The sequence below is a fragment of the Rana temporaria genome, chromosome 4 (assembly GCF_905171775.1).
Source record: "Rana temporaria chromosome 4, aRanTem1.1, whole genome shotgun sequence".
NCBI lineage: Eukaryota > Metazoa > Chordata > Amphibia > Anura > Ranidae > Rana > Rana temporaria.
Window position 1 is genome coordinate 104,904,313 of NC_053492.1, and position 22,065 is coordinate 104,926,377.

At 41.9% G+C, this 22,065-nt stretch overlaps 2 non-coding genes across 2 annotated transcripts; one reads left to right on the top strand and one right to left on the bottom strand.

Moving 5' to 3' along the window:
* Positions 1–14,401: 14,401 nt before the first annotated feature.
* TRNAK-CUU lies at positions 14,402–14,474 on the bottom strand. Its single transcript has one exon. It is a non-coding gene; the product is annotated as a tRNA-Lys (tRNA).
* A 110-nt stretch (positions 14,475–14,584) lies between these two features.
* Positions 14,585–14,655, top strand: TRNAG-GCC. Its single transcript has one exon. It is a non-coding gene; the product is annotated as a tRNA-Gly (tRNA).
* Positions 14,656–22,065: the final 7,410 nt, after the last annotated feature.

A 22,065-nucleotide genomic window follows, 5' to 3' on the forward strand; every position in this document is an offset into this window, starting at 1 on the left:
TGCTGGCCACAAGAGAGGGATACCCCTTTGAAAACGTGTGTTGACACGAAATCAGGGATGACCTCATTGTTGCCATCGTTTTTCTGATATGCGCTGTATTCCTTACCGATATGTAAGTGCAAATTTTTTTATTAAATTTTGATTGATTTTTACGGTGTCACACTATGGCGTCCCCCCTTCTCTTTTTTACATTCATGTGGGATCTGTAAACACGGATGTTTATCTCCTGCAATTCCTGAGTGAGAGGTTTTCCAGTCTGGTTCCATGTTCCAGGAATTTCGCTTCACATCCATCCACCCATATTCCCATCCTGCAGAGACTTCATACCTAGTGTTCAAACACTTATCAAGCCCGATCGACTCTGGAAAAGTAATTTTCACAGAGTCCATTCATTCTGGTAAGCCTGCATCTATACCGGTGGTGGGATTTCTTTCTTTATTTGGAATTCTAACTCCATTCACATTCGCTTCATCACTGAAAGTTATTGTTTTAAATCACTCAATTCCGGTTTGAGTTGATTGGTCTTTGGACTATATGATATTCACTTATCACGTGGCACCATTTGGACTTTATATGTATATTGTTTGACGTATTTTTTCCTTTTCATGTGCATTTTTCATTTATTTTGTTTATGCAAAAACAATTTTTCTGACTTCATTGTCACATTTATTTTGATTGTATCAGAGCGCTGCACTCCTTTGTCCACATTGTTTGTTTGCTTCTCACTTTTCAGTTGCCGTGTCCAGCAGCTTGATACTTATATGTTTTGGCAGCGCAGTAATTCATACCACACTAACAAGCTGAAGTTAGAAGCTGATTGGCTACCGTGCACCAGATTCTGAGTGCACCAGTTTTTGTAAAAATCTCTCCCCTTGTGTTACCAATTGAGTCAAATTATGCCAATGAACCTCAGTTATAGTTACAATCAATGCTCCAATCATTATCCCTCCATGGTTGTTAAACCAGCTTTAGTAGCTCATATGATGGCCCAAGCATACATGGATATAAGAAGAAAGGGGAGAGAAGCTCTTCATTAAACACTGCTTTATTAAAGGGGTTGTAAAGGTTTGTTTTTTATTTTCTAAATAGGTTCCTTTAAGCTAGTGCATTGTTGGTTCACTTACCTTTTCCTTCAATTTCCCTTCTAAATGTTTTTTTTCTTTGTTTTCTTTGTCTGAATTTCTCACTTCCTGTTCTTCCTCATTAAGCTGTTCAGTAAGCTGTTCTAAATGACTTTCCACCGCTCAGATGATGGTGGAAAGCTTACTGAGGATAAACAGGAAGTGAGAAATTCAAACAAAGAAAAAAAAACATTTAGAAGGGAAATCGAAGGAAAAGGTAAGTGAACCAACAATGCACTAGCTTAAAGAACCCAATTTAGAAAATAAAAGACGAACCTTCACAACCCCTTTAATCAAAATGTTAAAAGCCAATGCACTTACATATAAATTCTCAATGATTGCTTGTAAAGCAGGAAGTGCCACTTTCACTTTACTCGTTGTGCGTGCAACTGAGCCAATGAGGCGTCACCTGGAAGTCCCACCATACGTGTTTCATAATCAATATGCAACATCCTCAGAAGCAGATACTCCCAGCTTCATCTCTGCCAAACATAACAAACTGCTATCTGTCCTGTAATATTACAATACCTAAAATACTCTTATCACAATATATACCTTCATTATCAGAATGAAAACAGCAGAATAGAATAAAACATGTAAATTCACTAATGGTTATGAATAAATAAGGTATATCAGCCTCATAATTAGAAATAAAATAAATAAGGTATATGTATATATTCAGTACAAAAGTGTGCCCATTTTGTGGATCCAGCAAGTCAAATTTTTTATACCACTTTTTTCAAATTTGGTACCCCTCCAATGTTTTAATTGGTCAATGCCATAAAAAGATAATACTCTAGGGTCCTTATTATGAGACGCGCTGTAATTACGGAAGCCTCTTTATATTATCTGTATGTTCTCCTACTCATACCCCGAATTTTCTGTTTGTTCTGCCTACAAGCTGGAGTCCACAAGGGCATTCCAGCAGATAGGTAACATGAGTACTATCACAGAATGTGATTTATTTTATTTTATTTCATATTGCTTCCTTGTAGTGTTGGATTAGAAGTACATGCTCTACAAAGGATACACCTCCCACATGTGTACATGTTCTACAGGGAATACACCACCCACATCCAAAAAGTTTACAATTTTCTTTGGGGATCAGAAAACTTATGAAAATGTCTGTCCTCAAAGAGGGGGCTTTTCTATAGATGAGTTGTGGTCTTGCATGGAGAATATTCGCTAACATTTCATCTCTAAACAGTATGGGCCAATGTTTTTTTATAATTCTTTTGAATGTCCGTTAATACTCTATGCCATAATCATTCCCTTTTCTTGATTTATCCTTCAGCAATTCTTCCCTATCCAGAGTTTTCACTTGTCTTTTAATATCTTCCAGGAAACTGTTTTGTACCCCTTATTTTTAAATCTTTCTATTCGAATACCAGTCTGTAATTCAAAATCCTCCTAATCCTCACAGTTTCTTTAAATCCACATGAGCTGCCCTTTCGGTATTCCCCCTAATCACCTGACCTACGGTGGTGAAAGCTTGCTCTTGGAATATGTCCATTTCATTCTGTCTCCTTGAACTGAGTGCAGGTACCAAATTTGCTATTTTTTTTATACACTACCAGGTTCAGAAAGATTATTTTTTCTCTAATCCACCTTCCTGTGAAGGAAATGTCATACTTATGTTAATATATCTCCTTCATAAATTCCTCTACCAAACCTTCCTATTCGATGACTATGTCATCTGTTTACCTCTTGTACGACTTCATATGTGGGCGTGGTTTTCCATAGATCTCCACCTACTCCCATGTGCTCATAAAAATATTAGCAACATCATGATCATATTTGGCTCCCAAGTGAATGCCCCTCTTCTCTCTCTAAAATCTCTTATTGTGCCCGAAAAAATACTACCCAAAGCTAGTTCCAGGGCTTCCATTATGAAACGTATCAGTTTGCTTTTGAAACCTGACTTGTTTAATGCTCTTTTTAGCATTTCAAGAGTGCCGGACTGCCTTTTATTAGTATATAATGATTCAATATTTATGGTGGCCAAAATGCAATCATCCTTAATTGATACATCTCTTAAAATCCAAATTCAATTTTTTTTCTGTCTCTTATGCCTCGTAGTTCAACAGGAAACCCGCGTTTTTTTTCTCAGCAGTAAAACTGACAGAAAAAGTGTGATGGAGCATACACACGGTCGGTTTTCCCGACAAACACCTCACATCGCACTTTTCCTGTCAGGAAAACTGATCGTGTGTACGAGGCATTAGATAAGATGGGTGATCCTGTGCCATTGGTTGCAGGCAGTAATCCAAATACTGCCCAGGCCTGGAAAACAATGAGTTCACCCCGCTAATAATACTGTAAGTCTCCATAAGTCTCCCCCGCGTTTTGTTTATTTGTATGCATCTTGGGTACCTGATAAATAACTGTAACCTAGGTGCCTTGGGGACTAGAAACCTAGCTTCCTAAGCATGCCTTCTTTCTGGCCTTTCTTCATAATTTTCTTGCGTTTTACTTTGTATTTGTTACTTAGATCTGATGGTAGTATCTCTCCCTCTTATAATCCACTTTATTTAAAGTGTCACTAAACCCACATAATAAAAAACTATAAATGCTGTTTTCCGTATTCAGCAAAAAAACCTGGTTGATCCTGCTGCTCATATCCCCAATTCAGCTAGGGATTTTTGCAACTGGGGTGGCAACTCTTCACATGCTCAGTTTTCAGTAAGTTTCTATGCTGAGCATGTCCTCCTTATCACATCTGAGCAGCCCATGTTACTATAGAGTCACACATGTAGGCATATACAGTGATAAATGACAGCCCACTACCTCCCTCCCTCTCCTCCATGCCCACTAACCAGTTTAACTCAAGGAGGGCGGGATATTACATGTAGATAAATGTAGGCTTAACCTCCCTTTTATCCCAGGACACAGGCTGGAGGGACAAGACAAAGCCTGTGGCTGGCAGAAATCCACCCACACCATGTTATTTCCACAAAATAATACAGATTTGATTTCAAATATATATATTTGTATGCTAATTTTAAACAGTTTATTGATATTATTTATTGATTTTTACTCTGTATCCCAAAAGCTGTTTTTTTGTGACCAGCAGCAGAGGACTAGAAGTTCCTCCTGCTTATGTTTCCCTTCAGACAGGCTGGGAAAGATCTGGGTCACGTGACAGCTGTATATCGAATTAGGATTTTTTTTACTATTATTAAAATAATAAGAGTGCCATTATCCACATACGGAAATAAGAGGGACAATGTAAATTAAATAGTGTTTGTTTAGTGTCACTTTAAGACCTAAATTCTCCCTCCTTTGTCCGCTGGTCTTATAACAATGTTTTTCCTCTCTTCTAATTCCCCAATGCCTGCCCATACCTCCTTTATATCTCCAATCAGATTTACTGTTATGCCTTTTATATCATATTATACCATTGCCTTGAAAACATCCATAAAATGATTATGATTACCCCCCATTTTGTGCTTAAAAGTACATTGATTCCTCTGCCCATTTAATCCTCTGCTTGTTTTTCCATATAGCATTTTTTTAATATTGAGTTTTCTGACAAATCTCTGGACATCAATATATTGATTTGTTTATATATGTATCTGGAGCAAATTTTAATCAATGCTGTAAATTCCTTTTCTATAAACATTACATCACTGAGATTAAAAATCTTTTCTCCTTGACACCACTTGGGCATCCTGGAGAGACCACATATTGTGCAGCCTCAGCCTCTTCTAGCTTGGATATTGCCTTACTGTCTCTGGCTGATCACCAATTTGAACAATTGGTCTGAGCAAACCACAATTCCACCGATAGCAACCCTTTGGTTGCTGTCAATAATTAAGTGTTGAGTCCGGTGTGAACAGCAAGTTCCTGTTGTGTGAACTACAGTTTATATATATTTCTAATATTCTTTGAATAGTTTTATAATATTTCTGGTCATCTTTATTTTGCTTGCCTTTGAGAACTTATGTCAGTTAAGATGGTGCCTGAATATGCAGAGAACCCCTACTCTCTCCATGTAGGAGGAGTGGTTTTGTCCACAGGGACCGATTGTTCAGGACTTAGGGGAACCCTCACGTATCCTACAACACTGACTCACGGTCTTCGTTATTATTTAACTGTATGTAAATGATGACTATTTTTAGGGATTTATTTATTATTATTTTTTTGCATTTTATATAAGTTTTGTGCATTTGAAAACTTTAAATAAAGATTATACAAAAAAAAAAGACCATTCTCCTAACACTCCATCTTTCTTTATTTGATTTTAAACAGCAAAGCAAAAATTTCACAGAAACCTAGGAGGCATTCCTCTGGTTTAGACCAATCAATTCATATATAGCAGGAATATCAACGTAACATTCAAAAAAAGAAAGTAAATCATTTTCCATCCTGTCATTCTCCATACATAAACGGGGAGAAAAGGAGAACCATAGTACATTACAATTATTCTCTCTTATCCTAATTCCCTTCCCCTCCCCAGCCACCCCAAGTCTACTCCATTAATCTACTCCACTAGTACCATTTTGCCTCAATACACTTTTGCCCCCGTCCCATTGGGAAACCCATGTCCCATCGGAATTGGGGCAATTAATCTGCCCCTCTCTACTTTACCTCCCCTATGTCCCCCCATCCATAACATAACCCAAAAACAAAATCCAAAAACAGATACCCCCAAAAAAAAAAAAAAAGAACCGAGAAGAAGAAAAAAAGCGCACTATCGTTTTCCTATATCGCCTCCTATATCGCCTCACTGACATCTCCATATCCTGCAGCATAAAGAAAGACCACTCATCTGGAAGTTGCTCCCCGCTAAATATTTGCGTTATTTCCCGGACCTTGCTCCAGTAGCTTAAGATCTTGGGACAGGCCCAAAAGATATGCATTAGGGTTCCTCCTCTCTTCCCGCACCTCCAGCATCTGTCTATCATGTCTGGGTAACACTTATTCAATACCTCCGGGGTCCGATACCACTGCGACAAGATTTTGTAATTCATCTCTTGTGTCTTTACACACACAGATGATTAAAAAATATTCAGAATTATCTTATTCTTATTCTTATTATTATTTTTTTGCATTTTATATAAGTTTTGTGCATTTGAAAACTTTAAATAAAGATTATACAAAAAAAAAAGACCATTCTCCTAACACTCTTTTTTTTTTTACTCTGTCCACTCCTACATCCTCTGTACTTCTTTTGTTTTCCTCCCCGGTTAAAGTGGTTGTAAACCCACTTTTTTTACTTTTACCTACAGGTAAGCCTATAATAAGGCTTACCTGTAGGTAAAAGAATATCTCCTAAACCTGTACGGTTTAGGAGATATTACCCTCGCAATGCGGGCGGCGCATGCGCAGGGGGGAATCCACGGCGAAAGGACCGGCATCCGCCGGACCCTGCCGATTTTAAATCTCCCGCGCGCACGCGCGGGAGTGACGTCATTGCCGCTCCAGCCAATCACAGCGCTGGAGCGGCGATACCCGGAAGACACGCCGGAGCAAGATGACATCTCGCTCGGCGTGAACCAGGTAAGTGTTCCTCACCTCGTTCCGAGGTAAGAATTTCATAATCAGCTAGTATGCGGTGCATACTAGCTGATCATGCATTTTGCCTTGCAGGTTTGAAAAAAAAAAAAAGTTTATGCGGTTTGCAACCGCTTAAAGCAATGAGGGGTAGGTGGGCTGTTTTTAATCTTTCTTGTATTTCTGTAAGTGTACACTATTGCTTATATGCAGTATTTATTTCACTTGGCAGAATTGCATTCTTATTACAAAATTACAAAAGCTAATTAGCCATTGTCTTGGACACCAGCTCCCCCCCCCCCCCCCAAAAAAATGTCCTCTAACAAACCAGGCATAACCATTTGTTCAGGAATCTCAAAAAAGCCAGAGGTGTGATGGATCTTGTAGTTACCTGTCTCTAGTGGAAATAATTTTAGAAACATTCAGTAAAAGAAGAGTATGTGCTCTGCTATGTTTTGTTGCATTTTCCGGTGTTATTACTAGCTTAATCAACTGACATAATTTTTACCTATAGGCAATGTCACAGCACCTCCAAGTGGTAATAAAAAAGTAACAAGTCCAATTTCTCGTATGGTGTCTACAGTATATGCAGCATAGAAATACAACCATAAAGATCAATAAATTAGGGAAACGATTTTTAAAAGTATACAAAATAGTTTTGCAGGTTTTACAAAACATTGCATTTAAAGTAAACCTATGTCCTTCTCAATGAGACTGACAGTGCTCTCTAATATTGTATAGCATCAATTATCTTTAAATGAAGTTTTTTTCCACTGCATAATCTGGAACAATACCAAGCCAGAGCAGCAAATATTAACTTTTGTAAAATCTCTTTTCATATATGCATTCGCACGCTTAGCAATTATATTGTGGGATGAGGCCTGGGGTATTTATCTCATCCCTGCTACATGAAAGTAAAGAGATTACTGGGTAATTCCTGGTGGTATTCAAGAAATAGAAAGGACCTTCTGCCACCTGTTGGATGCCGATTTTTTTATTTTTTTGGTATATGTCAAAAACTGTGCCAGTTTGCTGTACGTTTTATTTATACAGGCTGCCTTTAAAAGCATTTTACAATGGAACTAAACGTGCATCGTACAAAAATCGATTTTTTTTTCATCTAGGACCTGTTTTTATTACTGTACTATATTGCAACTAATTACTCCCCCTCTTCTCAATGACATAGTGGAGTGTGTGGTCAAGAAACAGAAATACACATTCAACTGGGCAAGAGTTTGCAGTAACAGCCAAATAAGTTAACCACTTGACCTCCGGGAGATTTTACCCTGCTTTATGACTAGGCCATTTTTTTGCAATACGGCACTTTGTTAATTTAACCACTGAAGCCCCGGACCTTTAGGCAGCTAAATGCCCAGGCCAGGTTTTGCGATTCGGCACTGCGTCGCTTTAACAGACAATTGCGCAGTCGTGCGACGTGGCTCCCAAACAAAATTGACGTCCTTTTTTTCCCCACAAATAGAGCTTTCTTTTGGTGGTATTTGATCACCTCTGCGGTTTTTATTTTTTGCGCTATAAACAAAAATAGAGCGACAATTTTGAAAAAAATTCAATATTTTTTACTTTTTGCTATAATAAATATCCCCCAAAAACATATATACAAATAATTTTTTTCCTCAGTTTAGGCCGATACATATTCTTCTACCTATTTTTGGTAAAAAAAAATCGCAATAAGCGTTTATCGATTGGTTTGCGCAAAATGTATAGCGTTTACAAAATAGGTTTTATTGCATTTTTATTATTTATTTATTTTTACTCCTAATGGCGGCGATCAGTGTTTTTTTTCCGTGACTGCGACATTATGGCGGACACTTCGGACAATTTTGACACATTTTTGGGACCATTGTAAATTTTCACAGCAAAAAATGCATTTAAATTGCATTGTTTATTGTGAAAATGACAGTTTGGGAGTTAACCACAGGGGGCGCTGAAGGAGTTATGCTTCACCTAGTGTGTGTTTACAACTGTAGGGGGGTGTTGCTGTAGGTCTGACGACATCGTTTGTGTCTCCCTATAAAAGGGATGAAACGATCGATGCAGCCGCCACAGTGAAGCACGGGGAAGCCGTGTTTACATACGGCTCTCCCCGTTCTTCAGCTCCAGGGAGCGATCGCGAGGGGGCGGCTATTCGCCCTCATCCCGGATCGCTCCCCGACGATTTCCGACCGCCTCATGTAGCGGGGGGGGCGGGGGGGTGCCCCGATCGGACCCCCGACTCGCGGAAAGGCAGGGACGTACATGTACGCCCATATGCCTGTACGTGCCGTTCTGTGGACGTATATATACATGCGGCGGTCGTTAAGCGGTTAACTGACAATTGTGCGGCCATGCTACGCTGTACCAAAATAAACATTTTCTCCTTTATTCCCACAAACGGAGCTTTCTTCTGGTGAAATTTGGTCACTTCTGCGTTTTTTTTTTTTTGAGCTATAAACAAAAAAAGACCGACAATTTTACTTTCTTACTTTTTACTTTTTGCTTTAATACATATACAATAAAAAATGTAAAAAATCTAATTTCTTTGTAAATTTGGGCCAATATGTATTCTGCTACATATTTTTGGTAAATAAAATATCACAATACGCGTATATTGATTGTTTTACGCAAAAGTTACAGCATCTACAAACTATGGCATATATTTATGAAATTATTATTATTATTTTTTACTAGTTTTAATGGGAGCAACTGAAAATACATAAACATATATATCACAGATTTTTTAACCTAATAACTAGCTTTCCACTGGATACAAATAATAAAGAAAACGCTAAAGCCTAAGAGGCCCATAAAAACTCCTGTACAACTGTTCAAAAAATATTTTAAAGTGTATGTCAAGGCCAAAAAAAAAAAGAATTGGTATCTCATGTTTTATCACCTTACCTGCTTGCTGACCGTATAACTTACACATACGACGGCAAGGCTCTCCTGCACTAGATCACGTGCCTAGTACGTGATCCAGCACTTCCGGGTTGGGGGCACGAAGGTTATTCACAGCGGGAGGCGATCAGCAGGTACCACGGACGCTGGCACCTGCTGATTGTTCGTTACACAGGCAGAACAGCAGTCTGCCTATTTAAGCAAGGCAGATTGCGGTTCTGTCAATGGGGGAGGCATTGATCCTGTGTTCCTGCAAAGCAGGGACACGGATCAATGCCTTTCCCTAGTACAAGCACCTCCCCCGGTTTAGTAAAACACCAGCTAGGCATACAAAACGTGTCAGTGTCCTGACTGTCCTCTGTAATATTGCAGTCCCGCTAAAAAGTCGCTGATCACTGTCATTACTAGTGAAACAATATATATATATCCCATCATTTGCATAATTTGAGGAAGTAAGTATGACATGAAAGTGAGAATAAAGTGTCTTTCACGCTACTATTGAGTATTTGTGAATAGAGGGAAGCTGAAGCTAAAAAGCTGTAAAAAAAAGTATGACATGGTTGTTAATTTATTTTTTTAAACAGACTTTTAAAATCACATTAAGCACGATAGTGTGAAACGCGTTTGCCAACCTCCTCGGAGCTATATGTGAATTGTTTGTCTCTATTTTTGATAGAATTGCAATAAAAGACTAAATTTTTCATGCTGGAAGTGCGGCCATTCTTCCTTTACTTTCTATTTGGATTCAGGCCAGGCAGGCATCTGGCTTTTTTACTGACTGCCTATGTCATTTTTGGAGGCCCTAAAATCCCTAGGACAGTACAAATACCCCCCAAATGACCCCTTTTTAGAAAGTAGACAGTCCAAGGTATTTAGTAAGAGGCATGGTGAGTTGTTTGAAGTTGTAATTTTGTTGTCATCATTTTATGGAAAATTAGGAAATTAAATAAACTTTGTTTTTTTTCACAACGTTGTAATTTTAATAAGTTAATTATCGCACACAACATAAGCATACTTATAATTACACTTCAAAACACATTCTGCTATGTCTCCGGAGTATGGGGATACCACATGCAGGGATAGACTGGCCATTGGGACTACAGGGAGTTTCCCGGTGGGCTGATGGCTCAGTGGGCCGGCTTCAGTGACAGCAGACCGCCGCCCCCCTCCGCTCCTTTGTCTCTCCCTTCCCACAGTGCTCACCTCCTCTCCCTGTCCGCAGCGCTCAACTGGGGGGAGCAGAGAAGCAGGTGGAGGAGTAGGGGGGACAACAGAGGAGCATGGGGAAGCGGACAGACAGCTGACTCAACAGCTATGGCCTGGGTGAGTTTCTCACTTCTGCCTAAACTTGTCCCATAAGGGGGGGCACCGAACTGATTCTTTGCCCCGGGTGAAATAATGTCTAGCTTCCCCACTGGTACTGCCTATAAGAGTACCAGTACCAGCCGTTCTACTCTAATAAAGTAGAATGGCTAGTGAAGGGGGAGAGGGGGCTTGGGTGGCCGAGGGGGGGGGGTGTGGGAGTTGTCCGGCCGCCATGGGAGAGACCTGTCAAAGTGGGCCAGTCTGGATGAAGTCCAGGGCCAAATTTTTGTCCCAGTCCAGCCCTGACCACATGTGTGAGACTTTTTCACAGCCTAGATGTATAGAGGGTCCCAAAATACAAGAAGCATAAATTAAGCATTTAATTTGCTAATACCTATCACACTTTTGGAGGCCCCAGAGCACCAGACAGTAAAAAAAAATACAAAATGACCCCATTTTGGAAAGCAGGTAATTCCTGAAAGGCGTAGAGACTATTTTGAAAATGTCATTTTTTGCCACAAGTTTTTTTTTTTTCCCACAATGTTTTCAATTTTTTCGATATTTCTAACACATACTTAGAATACTTAGAATTACACCCCAAAACATAATCTGCTACTCCTCCTGAGTATAGCTATACCACATGTGTGATACTCAGAGCTTTTTTTCTCAGAAAAAAGGTGCAGGAACTCAACCACGACCCTGTTCAGTTTTCACAAACAGTAGAAGGGTCTTAAAGGGGCATTAAATACCAGAATTGCATAACATACAGAGTGCAGAGTTCAGGGGGGTTACACACAGAGTGTAGAGCTGTCACTTGAAAACACAAAAACCGGACTTCTGTGTTTACAAGTGATTGTGGTGAGCAGGCACCAAAGGGTCTGAGCCAGAGGTGGTGGAACTGAGTTCCCCCAAGTTCCCCCTGAAAAAAAGCCCTGGTGATACTTTTTCACAGCCTGGCCACACAGAGGGGCCCAACATCCAAGGAGCAACTTCAGGCATTTTAGGAGCTTAAATTATGTATCTAATTTCCTGACTACCTATCACATTTTTGGAAGCCCCAGTGCACTAGAACAGCGGGAACACTCTTTCAAAGACTTTATTGTTTTTGGAAGATGCAGAAACAAAAAGAAAACATATTTTTTACACAAAGTTTCCAATTTAGTAAGATAGGGCCAGATTCAGAGAGAAATACGTTACGCTGCGGCAGCGTAACGTATCCCATTTACGTTACACCGCCGCAGGTTTACAGTGTAAGTGCCTGATTCACAAAGCTCTTACCTGTAAACTTGCGGCGGTGTAACGTAATTCCACTTGGCGCAAGCCCGCTTAATTCAAATGGGGCGGGCACCATTTAAATTAGGCGCGTTCCCGCGCCGAACGTTCTGCGCATGCTCCGTGTTCAAATTTCCCGACGTGCATTGCGCACCGAAGTGTTTTTTAAAAATGCGACGTGCGTTACGGCGTTTCGTATTGCCGGACGTCTTACGCAAAGAAAAAAAAATTCGAAATTCGACACGGGAACGACGGCCATACTTTAACATGGCTGATCTAAAGATAAGCCATGTTAAAGCAGGTGTAACTTTGCGACGGGTAAAAACGACTAGCGACGACGTACGGGATTGCGACGAACGCGCGGATCTTCGTGGATCGCCGTAACTAGTCATTTGCATATTCTACGCCGACCGCAATGGCCTCGCCACCTAGCGGCCGGCATAGAATTGCATCCTTAAGATCCGACAGTGTAAGTCAATTTCACCTGTCGGATCTTATGGCTATCTATGCGTAACTGATTCTATGAATCAGTCACATAGTTAGGACGTCCGGAACACAGAGATACGTATCTCTTGCAAGTTGCATGTCCTCCTCCATTCCTGAGGGGGGGGGGGGTGGTTTTGATGCTACTGTGCTGGGGTCATTTACATGCACTGGCAGGCCCTGCAGCATAAAACAGATCAAGACCCGGAGTTGTAGCACAACTTTTCTTTCCTCTTCTTGCTCACACCACCCACCTGGGAGCCTCAGCATGCAGCCGCGGACTACAACTCCCAGAAGCCACAGGGGCGGCCGTCACGTCAGTGAAGTCAGCTAGCTAGCTGACTTCACTGACGTGACAACCGCCGCCGTGGCTTCTGGGAGCTGTAGTCCGCAACTTCCTCTGAGACAGACGATTGACTCGCTCAGAGTGAAGCTAGCTGACTTCACTGACGTGACGGCCGCCGCCGTGGCTTTTGGGAGCTGTAGGGCGGGCCTGCCAGTTAAATGCTTCCACGCATGCGTCAAAGTCATTCGACGCATGCGAGGGATGGCGGGCGCTCGGACATGTACGGTAGGTCTGTACAGACGACCGAACATGTCTGAGCGGGCAGGATTCCAGCGGACTGTTTTAAAACAAGTCCAGGAATATTTGTCCGCTGGGAAAAGGCCCGGCGGGCAAATGTTTGCTGGAATTCTGTCCGCTCGGTCCTACACACGACCGAACATGTCTGCTGAAACTGGCCCGCGGACCAGTTTCAGCAGACATGTTTGGTCGTGTGTACGGGGCCTTAGTGTGACAGGCAGTTAGTGTTAGGTTCAGGGTAGCCCCCGTACCCCCCCTAATAAAGTTTTAACCCCTTGATCACCGCCCTAGTTAACCCTTTCACTCCCTATTGCCAGTGTCACTAAGCGATCATTTTTCTGATCGCTGTATTAGTGTCACTGTTGCCGCTAGGTAGCTAATTTTTTTTTATTGCAATTTTTTTTACTAAAGACATGTGGCTGAATACATTTTGGCCTAAATGTTTGACTAAAATTTAGTTTATTTGATTTTTCTTATAACAAAAAGTAAAAAATATAGATTTTTTTTCAAAAATGTCGCTCTATTTTTGTATATAGCGCAAAAAATAAAAATCGCAGAGGCGATCAAATACCACCAAAAGAAAGCTCTATTTGTGGAAAGAAAAGGACGCAAATTTTGTTTGGAAGCCACGTCGCACGACCGCGCAATTGTCTGTTAAAGCGACGCAGTGCCGAATTGTAAAAACCCCTTGGGTCATTTGGCAGCATATTGGTCCGGTCCTTAAGTGGTTAAGTCAATTTAGCCCTGGTTCACACTGGTGTGGTTTTGAAATCGCGCTACTTCAGCGATATTTCAATGATGCACATTGGTGCGATTTGCACTGCCAATTTCATTGCAGCTTGCTACATCCTTAACAGAAGTCTGTGCAAGTCGCAAGGAAATCTGTAAAAAGTAGTGGAGGAACCTTTTTCATAATCGCTGTGACATGAGAACGATTCCAGTGCTGGCAATGGGTTGCGACTTGTCATGCGCTTTAGAACTGTCAAATGGCATGACAAGTCACATCGGTGTGAACGGGGGCTTAGGTTTTGCATAACTATTTTTCTATTTTACATTTTACCTACTAAAAAAAAATTGTTTCATTAGTACACTGTAACATTTTTTTACATTCATGTTTGGAAAGTGAATACAGGTCAGTTTAAGTTTGATATGGTCTTGAGCAGAATTTACAAACTTTAATGTTGTTCAATATTAAAACGCCTTCAGCTAAAAATAAAAAATGTAAAGAGAGAAACGAAAATATATGCGCCCAACGTGGGGCTCGAACCCACGACCCTGAGATTAAGAGTCTCATGCTCTACCGACTGAGCTAGCCGGGCGACTGAGAAATCTTCTTTGCATAATTTTCTGTGGGTGTGTTCTGCAGTTGAAAACGTATGCACCAATACACAGGAATTCTTTCATAATGTAGCTGAAACTTCTATGTAAAGCATTGGTGGTTCAGTGGTAGAATTCTCGCCTGCCACGCGGGAGGCCCGGGTTCGATTCCCGGCCAATGCAACTAAGTTTTTTTTTTAATCTTTAGTTAGATAAAAAAAAAAAAATGTTTATAGCCATGCCTAACATTGGAGACAAAAAAGGAGGACAATGCTCTGACTACACAGTAGACATGTGCATTCGTTTTCGTCTGAATGCATTTTCGTACGAATTTCGGGAATTTTCATTATCGTTTTAACAAACGAAAACAAACGTGCAGAATCCGAAATCCGAAAGATTTAACAAAAAAAATGCTTTATTTTCGTTTTAGTTGCTGCAACAGTTCGATATAGATAGGAGATTCGACATGACGCTGAAAAAAAAGCAATCTGTGTCTATCGAACCTGTGGTTGAATGTGCCTAACCTTAACTCTATTAATCCAATATTATTCTACATAGAGAGGAAAGATTTGTCATAGAGAGAAAAGATTCAACATTATAGAGACAGTGTTGGGGTAGACCATTCGATGTGAACGATAAAGATTCGACGAAACAGAGAAAAACATACAAATCTGTCATTGAAGGCTTATGGTGTCTGTCGAAAGTTCTAAGAAAATTTGACAAGCAGCTAAACTGTACAACGCCACAATCGTACATTTCTGGACAAATGCTCGGCCCATATGCTATAGAAGAATTCAAATGTTGGTTGACTAGTAATAATTAATTTATAAATATAATTATTACTAGTGTCATACAACATTCAAATTCTTCTATAGCTTGTAGGCGGAACATTCGACCGGAAATGTACGATTGTGGCGTCATACAGTTTAGCTGCTCCGTCGAATCTTCTTAGAACATTCGACAGACACCATAAGCCTTCAATGACAGATTCGACCTTAATTCCAATTTTTGGATGAATGCATTTAACGAAACAAAAAAATGAAAACTAATTTTCGGGAGTAACTAAATACATTTATTTTTCAGATGAAAACGAAATTCCGAAACAAAATAGTGCACATGTCTACTACACAGCAGAATTCTAAAGTGTTTGTTAGCAGGAGATTTAACTTTTTAACTTCCAATTTCCATAAATCAATTTACTGCAAAGAAAGCATTTACTAAGAGATGGGTGGGCGTGGTCACATGTGCCTGCCAGACATTAACCCCTTGATGCTGCCACTTAGTATAAGGTGACCAGATTTTTTAAATGAAATCCGGGGAAATTTTTTTTTTGGCAAACGGTAAACTATTTTATAAGCATATTTTCCTCAAATGATATGTGGTATGTGGTATGTGTTTGAGGAATGATTGTATGATATATACGTTATTTCTCACATTTCGTTCTCGAGATAAAAAAACTTAAGTACAAGAGGGGTGCAAAGTGTATGGCGGTGAGTAGTATGTACAGGAGAGGGGAGTGGAGTGTATTATGGTGAGTAGTATGTACAGGAGAGGGGTGTGGAGTGTATGGCGGTGGGTGGTATGTACAGAAGAGCTGTGTGGATTGTATGGCGGTGGGTGGTTTGCACAGGAGAGGAGTGTGGAGTGTATGGTGGTGGGTGGTACGTGTAGAAGAGGGGTGCAGGGTTATGGCAGTGGGTGGTATGTGTAAGAGAGGGGTGCGGAGTGTGTGGCGGTGGGCGGTATTTACAGGAGAGGGGTGCGTAGTGTATGACAGTGGGTGGTACGTACAGAAGAGGGGTGCAGAGTGTATGGTGGTGGGTGGTATGTACAGAAGAGGGGTGCAGAGTGTATGGCGGTGGGTGGTTTGAACAGGGGAGGGGTGTGAAGTGTATGGCGCTGGGTGATATGTACAGGAGAGGGATGCGGAGTGTATGGCGGTGGGTGGTATTTACAGGAGAGGGGTGCACAGTTTATGGTGGTGGGTGGTATTTAGAGGAGAGGGGTGCAGAGTGTATGGCGGTGGGTGGTATTTACAGGAGAGGGGTGCAGAGTGTATAGCGGTGGGTGGTATTTACAGGAGAGGGGTGCAGAGTGTATGGCGGTGGGTGGTTTTTAAAAGAGAGGGGTGCGGGATGTATGGCTGTGGGTGCCCATCAAATGCACGGCACTTACCTTGTCTCGGTGGGGCAGCGGGTCACGGCTGTCATATAACATATCCCCAAAAAATCGAATTTCATCATAAATTGTATTCTGCTACATGTCTGGTAAAAAAATAAATACAAAAATCCCAATAGGTATATATCACGGTAATTGGTTTGTGTGAAAGTTATAGCGTCTACAAACTATGGTATATATATTTGAAAATGTATCAATCCTGAAGTACTGATGGCTTATCTCGCTTCTTGAGGCCCTAAAATTCCAAGACTGTACGAATACCCCCCCCCCCCCAAATAAACCCTTTTTGGAAAGTAGACAGTGCAAGATATTTAGTAAGATACATGGTTAGTTTTTGAAGTTGTAATTTTTTTTTTACAGTTTTTTTTTAAATTGAATTATTATTATTTTATTTATTTTTTACAATATTTTTAAATACTATAACCAGTGCAGTACATGGCTGATGTGGCAGTGACTGGTGACAGTATGGTAAATAAATATATATTTATTCATTTTTTTTTCAGTTTATACAATTTTTTTCAATTTTACTTATTTTTTAATTTATATACTTTCAGCAGAGTAGTTCATTGTTGCCATAGTAACACTGTACTTCTCTTGGGGGATTAGAAGTAGGGTTGTCCCGATACCGATACTTGTCCTCGGGCAAATGCTCCGATGCCTAATCTGATACTTTGTAATACTTTGTCAGTAGTGCTCCGATCCCCCGCTGTGTACCGCTCCTGTCCCCCGCCGTGTACCTCTCCTGTCCCCCATGTACTGCTCTGGTCCCCCTCCGTGCTCCACTCCTGTTCTCCTCCGTGTACCGCTCCTGTCCCCCATGTACTGCTCTGGTCCCCCTCCGTGCTCCACTCCTGTTCTCCTCCGTGTACCGCTCCTGTCCCCCATGTACTGCTCCAGTCTTCCTCCATGCTCTGCTCCTGTACCCTGCTGTGCTCTGGTCCGATCCCCTTCCATGTACTGCTTGTGTCCCTCGCCCTGCTCTGCTCGTGTCCCCTGCCATGCTCTGCTCCGGTCCCCCTCCATGTACTGCTTGTGTCCTCCACCGTGCTCCGCTTGTGTCCCCCGACATGCTCAGCTCCTGTCCCCCGCCGTCCTCCGCTCCCCTGTGTACCGCTCCGGTCCCCCGCCATTTCACTCTATAGCTTAGTGCTTAATCATAGCTATGATTAAGCACTAAGCTATAGTGTGAAACGCGTCAGCTTGTATCCTGTTTGCTGTGGCATGTATCCTGTGATCCTATTTTTACAATAAAAAGCAATATTTTTGGAGTGCAGCTGTCCAGACATTCCCCTTTATTTTGCATTACTATATGCATTGCCAGCACCCGTGGCTTTAGATCCAGTGAAGAGGCTCATCATTTGCATCTTCAACCTTGAGCGGTGACTTCCTGTCTCTATAGGAAACACAGCTGTTATGTTAGGGAATGTCATCCAACCGTGGATGACATTCCATACCTTATTTAGGAAAGTCAGTGGGACAGTTTGGGTTTATCCAGACTGATAGCTGTTCTTTTTTACCTCAAAAGAGGCTAGGATTGCTTGCACTGTGCTGATCCTTCCACCTCCATATGCACAAACATAGCTGTAATAAAGATTGTTTCAATAAATCCCTATATCCCTACCTATTGAGGGGGTGAAGTAAAACACACAAAGGATCAACACTAGACAACAGCTCGGCTGGGAGCAAGTAATTCAGGCAAGTTTAAAGAATATGGGCAGCTCTTCTCCCTTGGATACTAAATGCCACATATCTCACTGGGAGCAATTTAAACTCCTCTTCAAAGAGTGTTGCAACTGTCTGAAACCCGATGCCCTCGCCTGGTGCCTTCATCCTGCTTGGGTGACGGAGTCCACAGTTGAGCCGTTAATAACAGAGAAACAGACTGCCTATTGGCTGACCAAACTGGAACCCCCCAACTGGTTTGGGATTCCTTTAGGGCGGTTACCCGGAGAGCATACAGTGTCTTGAAAAAGTATTCATAACCTCTTGAAATTTTCATAAATGTATTTTATTGGGGTTTTGTGTGCTAGACCAGCACAAAGTGGCACATAATTGTGTTGTCGAAGGAATATTTTATTTTTGGTTGTAACATGACAAAATGTGGAAAATTTCAAGGGGTATGAATACTTTTTCAAGGCACTGTATATATTGGCCATTAAGACTGCTGGGGTGAATGGGAAGTGCATGGGAAGTGTAGTTCCGTAACAGCTGGAGGGCCGTAGTTTGAGGATCCCTGCTCTAAAGTGTTCAGGTTTGGCATCAAGTAAAGGTGGCAACCCTATTCTACTCTTGTTCCTGGTGAATTTGTAAATGGATCCTTTGGTCCTCTTACTCATTTATCTGATGTAAAACAAAATATTCCCCTATACACTACAGACACCCACCCTCCCCACACCCCTCCCCACACACACTTTATTTACATGAATATCTCTGAAGCACATCTTGTTGTAAGCAATACAACTGTCCACTAGAGGGTGATAAATGATCAGAAAATTATAGATTAATAGTCATGAGCTTAATTATGCTGGTGAACTCAATTATGCCTAATATTTTTCCTTTTATTTAAAATATTGTAACATATATGTAGCACTTTTATGCTCATTTTATTGTGATTTGATGTACGTAGATAGGTTTAAGGGGGCTTTCAGTGTATGGGCTACTTTGGATTAACCAGTTAACAACCGCCCTATAGACAATATACGTCTACAAGGCAGTTGCTTAACTCTGGGAGGACATCCATGGACGTCCTCCCAGAATCGCGCTCCCGCGTGCCCTCTGGGGCGCGCACACAGGAATGTCCGTGACCACCGCATGACGGATCCAATGACGGAGCGATCACTTGTAAACAAACCGGCGTCATGTGATGACGCCGGTTCCTCCCTCCCCTCTCTGTACCGAACAGTACAGTGTGAGAGGAGAGGGGGGGGGGGGAGAGAGCAGATGCAGCACGAGTGCTGTGTGGGCTGGATCTGTGACACATGCAGTCACAGATCCAGCCAGCCATCCAGCACAGGGCAGCACAGTGGTGCAGTGAGTAGCACTTTCGCCTAGCAGCAAAAGGGTCGCTGGTTCCAATCCCGACCACGACACCATCTGCCTGGAGTTTGCATGTTCTCCCTGTGCATGCGTGGGTTTCTTCCGGGTACTCCGGTTTCCTCCCACACTCCAAAGACATGCTGGTAGGTAAAAATTGGATCTTGTCCAAATTGGCCCAGTATATATATGTTTATCTGTGTGTATGACTGTGTGTCCCAAGCGTGTCATGATCCTACGGGGTAAAATGACCGCACCAGCCAAGCAGACTCTGGCTGGAAAAAAACGCCCAGAGGCGATTCAGTTCGCATGAGTTGCGCTATACAAGTCATTCATTCATTCATCCATCCCTGCTCAGCCATCCCTGCCCCATACTGTGCAATACTACACACCTATACTGTGCAATACTTTGCAATACCCCACACTACTCTGCAATACCCCACATTACTCTGCAATACCCCACAATACTCTACAATACCCTGCAACGTCGCCTATGGGGATTTTTAAGTAGTGAAGTTTGGCGCCATTCCACGAGCGTGTGCAATTTTGAAGGGTGACATGTTGGGTATCTATTTACTCGGCGTAACTTCATCTTTCACATTTATGCAAAAGAATGAAGAAAAAAATACTAAATCTGCTAAATTTTATAACAGAAACAAAGAAAAATTTTTTTTTTTTACAGAGTTTTCAGTCTTTTTTCTCTTATAGTGCAAAAAATAAAAAACCCAACAGTGATTAAATACCACCAAAAGAAAGCTCTATTTGTGTGAAAAAAAGGACGAAAATTTCATTTGGGTACAGTGTTGTATGAAATTGTGAGAGCACCGAAAGCTGAAAATTGGTCTGGTTATTAAGGGGGTTTACATGCCCAGTAATCAAGTGGTTAATAAACAGGATTACACTATATTGCTGTTCCTTGATTTAATGACTTTGTGTGGAGCTCCTGTGCCTGCTGTCCCCGCCCTGCTGGTGATGATCCGTGACAAAGTGGCTGATGTATTCGCTTACCTAAGGCTCTGATTTTTCAGTTTTCTGGTGAGTTTAACCCCCTTGGGGAGAGTGCATCACGTGGTGGATTGAGATCATTGTTTTCCCTGGTGGAAGGTGCATGCTAGGATTACTACTACTGAGACACCATTCAGCACTTTGGATTGTTTACATCACCTTGACTACATCTAAGACTTTCTTTATTCAGTGGTTTTTACCACGAGTCTATCATTTTTGATTTTTTAGCGCTGTTTTGTGTATTTTAATACTACAGAGACTGAACTGTTTTATTCTTATACTGTGTTTTAATTTTCCTTTTAATTTTTTAAACGGCTGCTCAATGGTTGTGTATTGAAAAACATTTTACCATTCTTGTCTCGGTTGGTGCTGCGTAGGGATCTGTGGGTTTGATTTGGCGCTGAGTGGGTGTTCTGCAGGCCTTTATTTACACCCCTCTATACATATATGTAGCACTACCCTTGCAGGAGTTGCTGATGTTCAGATCCCCACTACTGCACAGCCAGTGTATCAGTTGTGGACAGGGATGGACTGGCCATTGGGACTACAGGGAGTTTCCCGGTGGGCCGATGGCTCAGTGGGCCGGGTTCAGTGACAGCAGACCGCCGCCCCCCTCCGCTCCTTTGTCTCTCCCTTCCCGCAGCGCTCACCTCCTCTCCCTCCCGCAGCGCTCAACTGGGGGGAGCAGAGAAGCAGGGGGAGGAGCAGGGGGGACAACAGAGGAGCATGGGGAAGGGGACAGACAGCTGACTCAACAGCTATGGCCTGGGTGAGTTTCTCACTTCTGCCTAATCTTGTCCCATAAGGGGGGGCACCGAACTGATTCTTTGCCCCGGGTGAAATAATGTCTAGCTTCCCCACTGGTACTGCCTATAAGAGTACCAGTACCAGCCGTTCTACTCTAATAAAGTGGAATGGCTAGTGAAGGGGGATGAGGGGGCTTGGGTGGCCGAGGGGGGGGGGTGCGGGAGTTGTCCGGCCGCCATGGGAGAGACCTGTCAAAGTGGGCCAGTCTGGATGAAGTCCAGGGTCAAATTTTTGTCCCAGTCCAGCCCTGGTTGTGAATTTGTTTTAACTGATTTATGACAAATGTCCCCATACTTGTGTAATTATATCTCTCACCCACAGGTTGTTTAGTAAGTCGTGTTTTAAAGATGGCTGGCGCATATTGGTACGTATAGACCCCCCCATTAGTATAGACCTCCCTCAGTGCATACCCCCCTTAGTATAGCGCCCCCCTGTACATGCCCATCTACATAATAATTAAGGAAGTGTACAGACCTCAGTCAGTGCAGCGCAGATGGATATAAACACTCACAGTGATGTGTGTCCCTCTGGCTCCTCCTCCTGTGTGGATGTAAACAGGGAGGAGTTGGG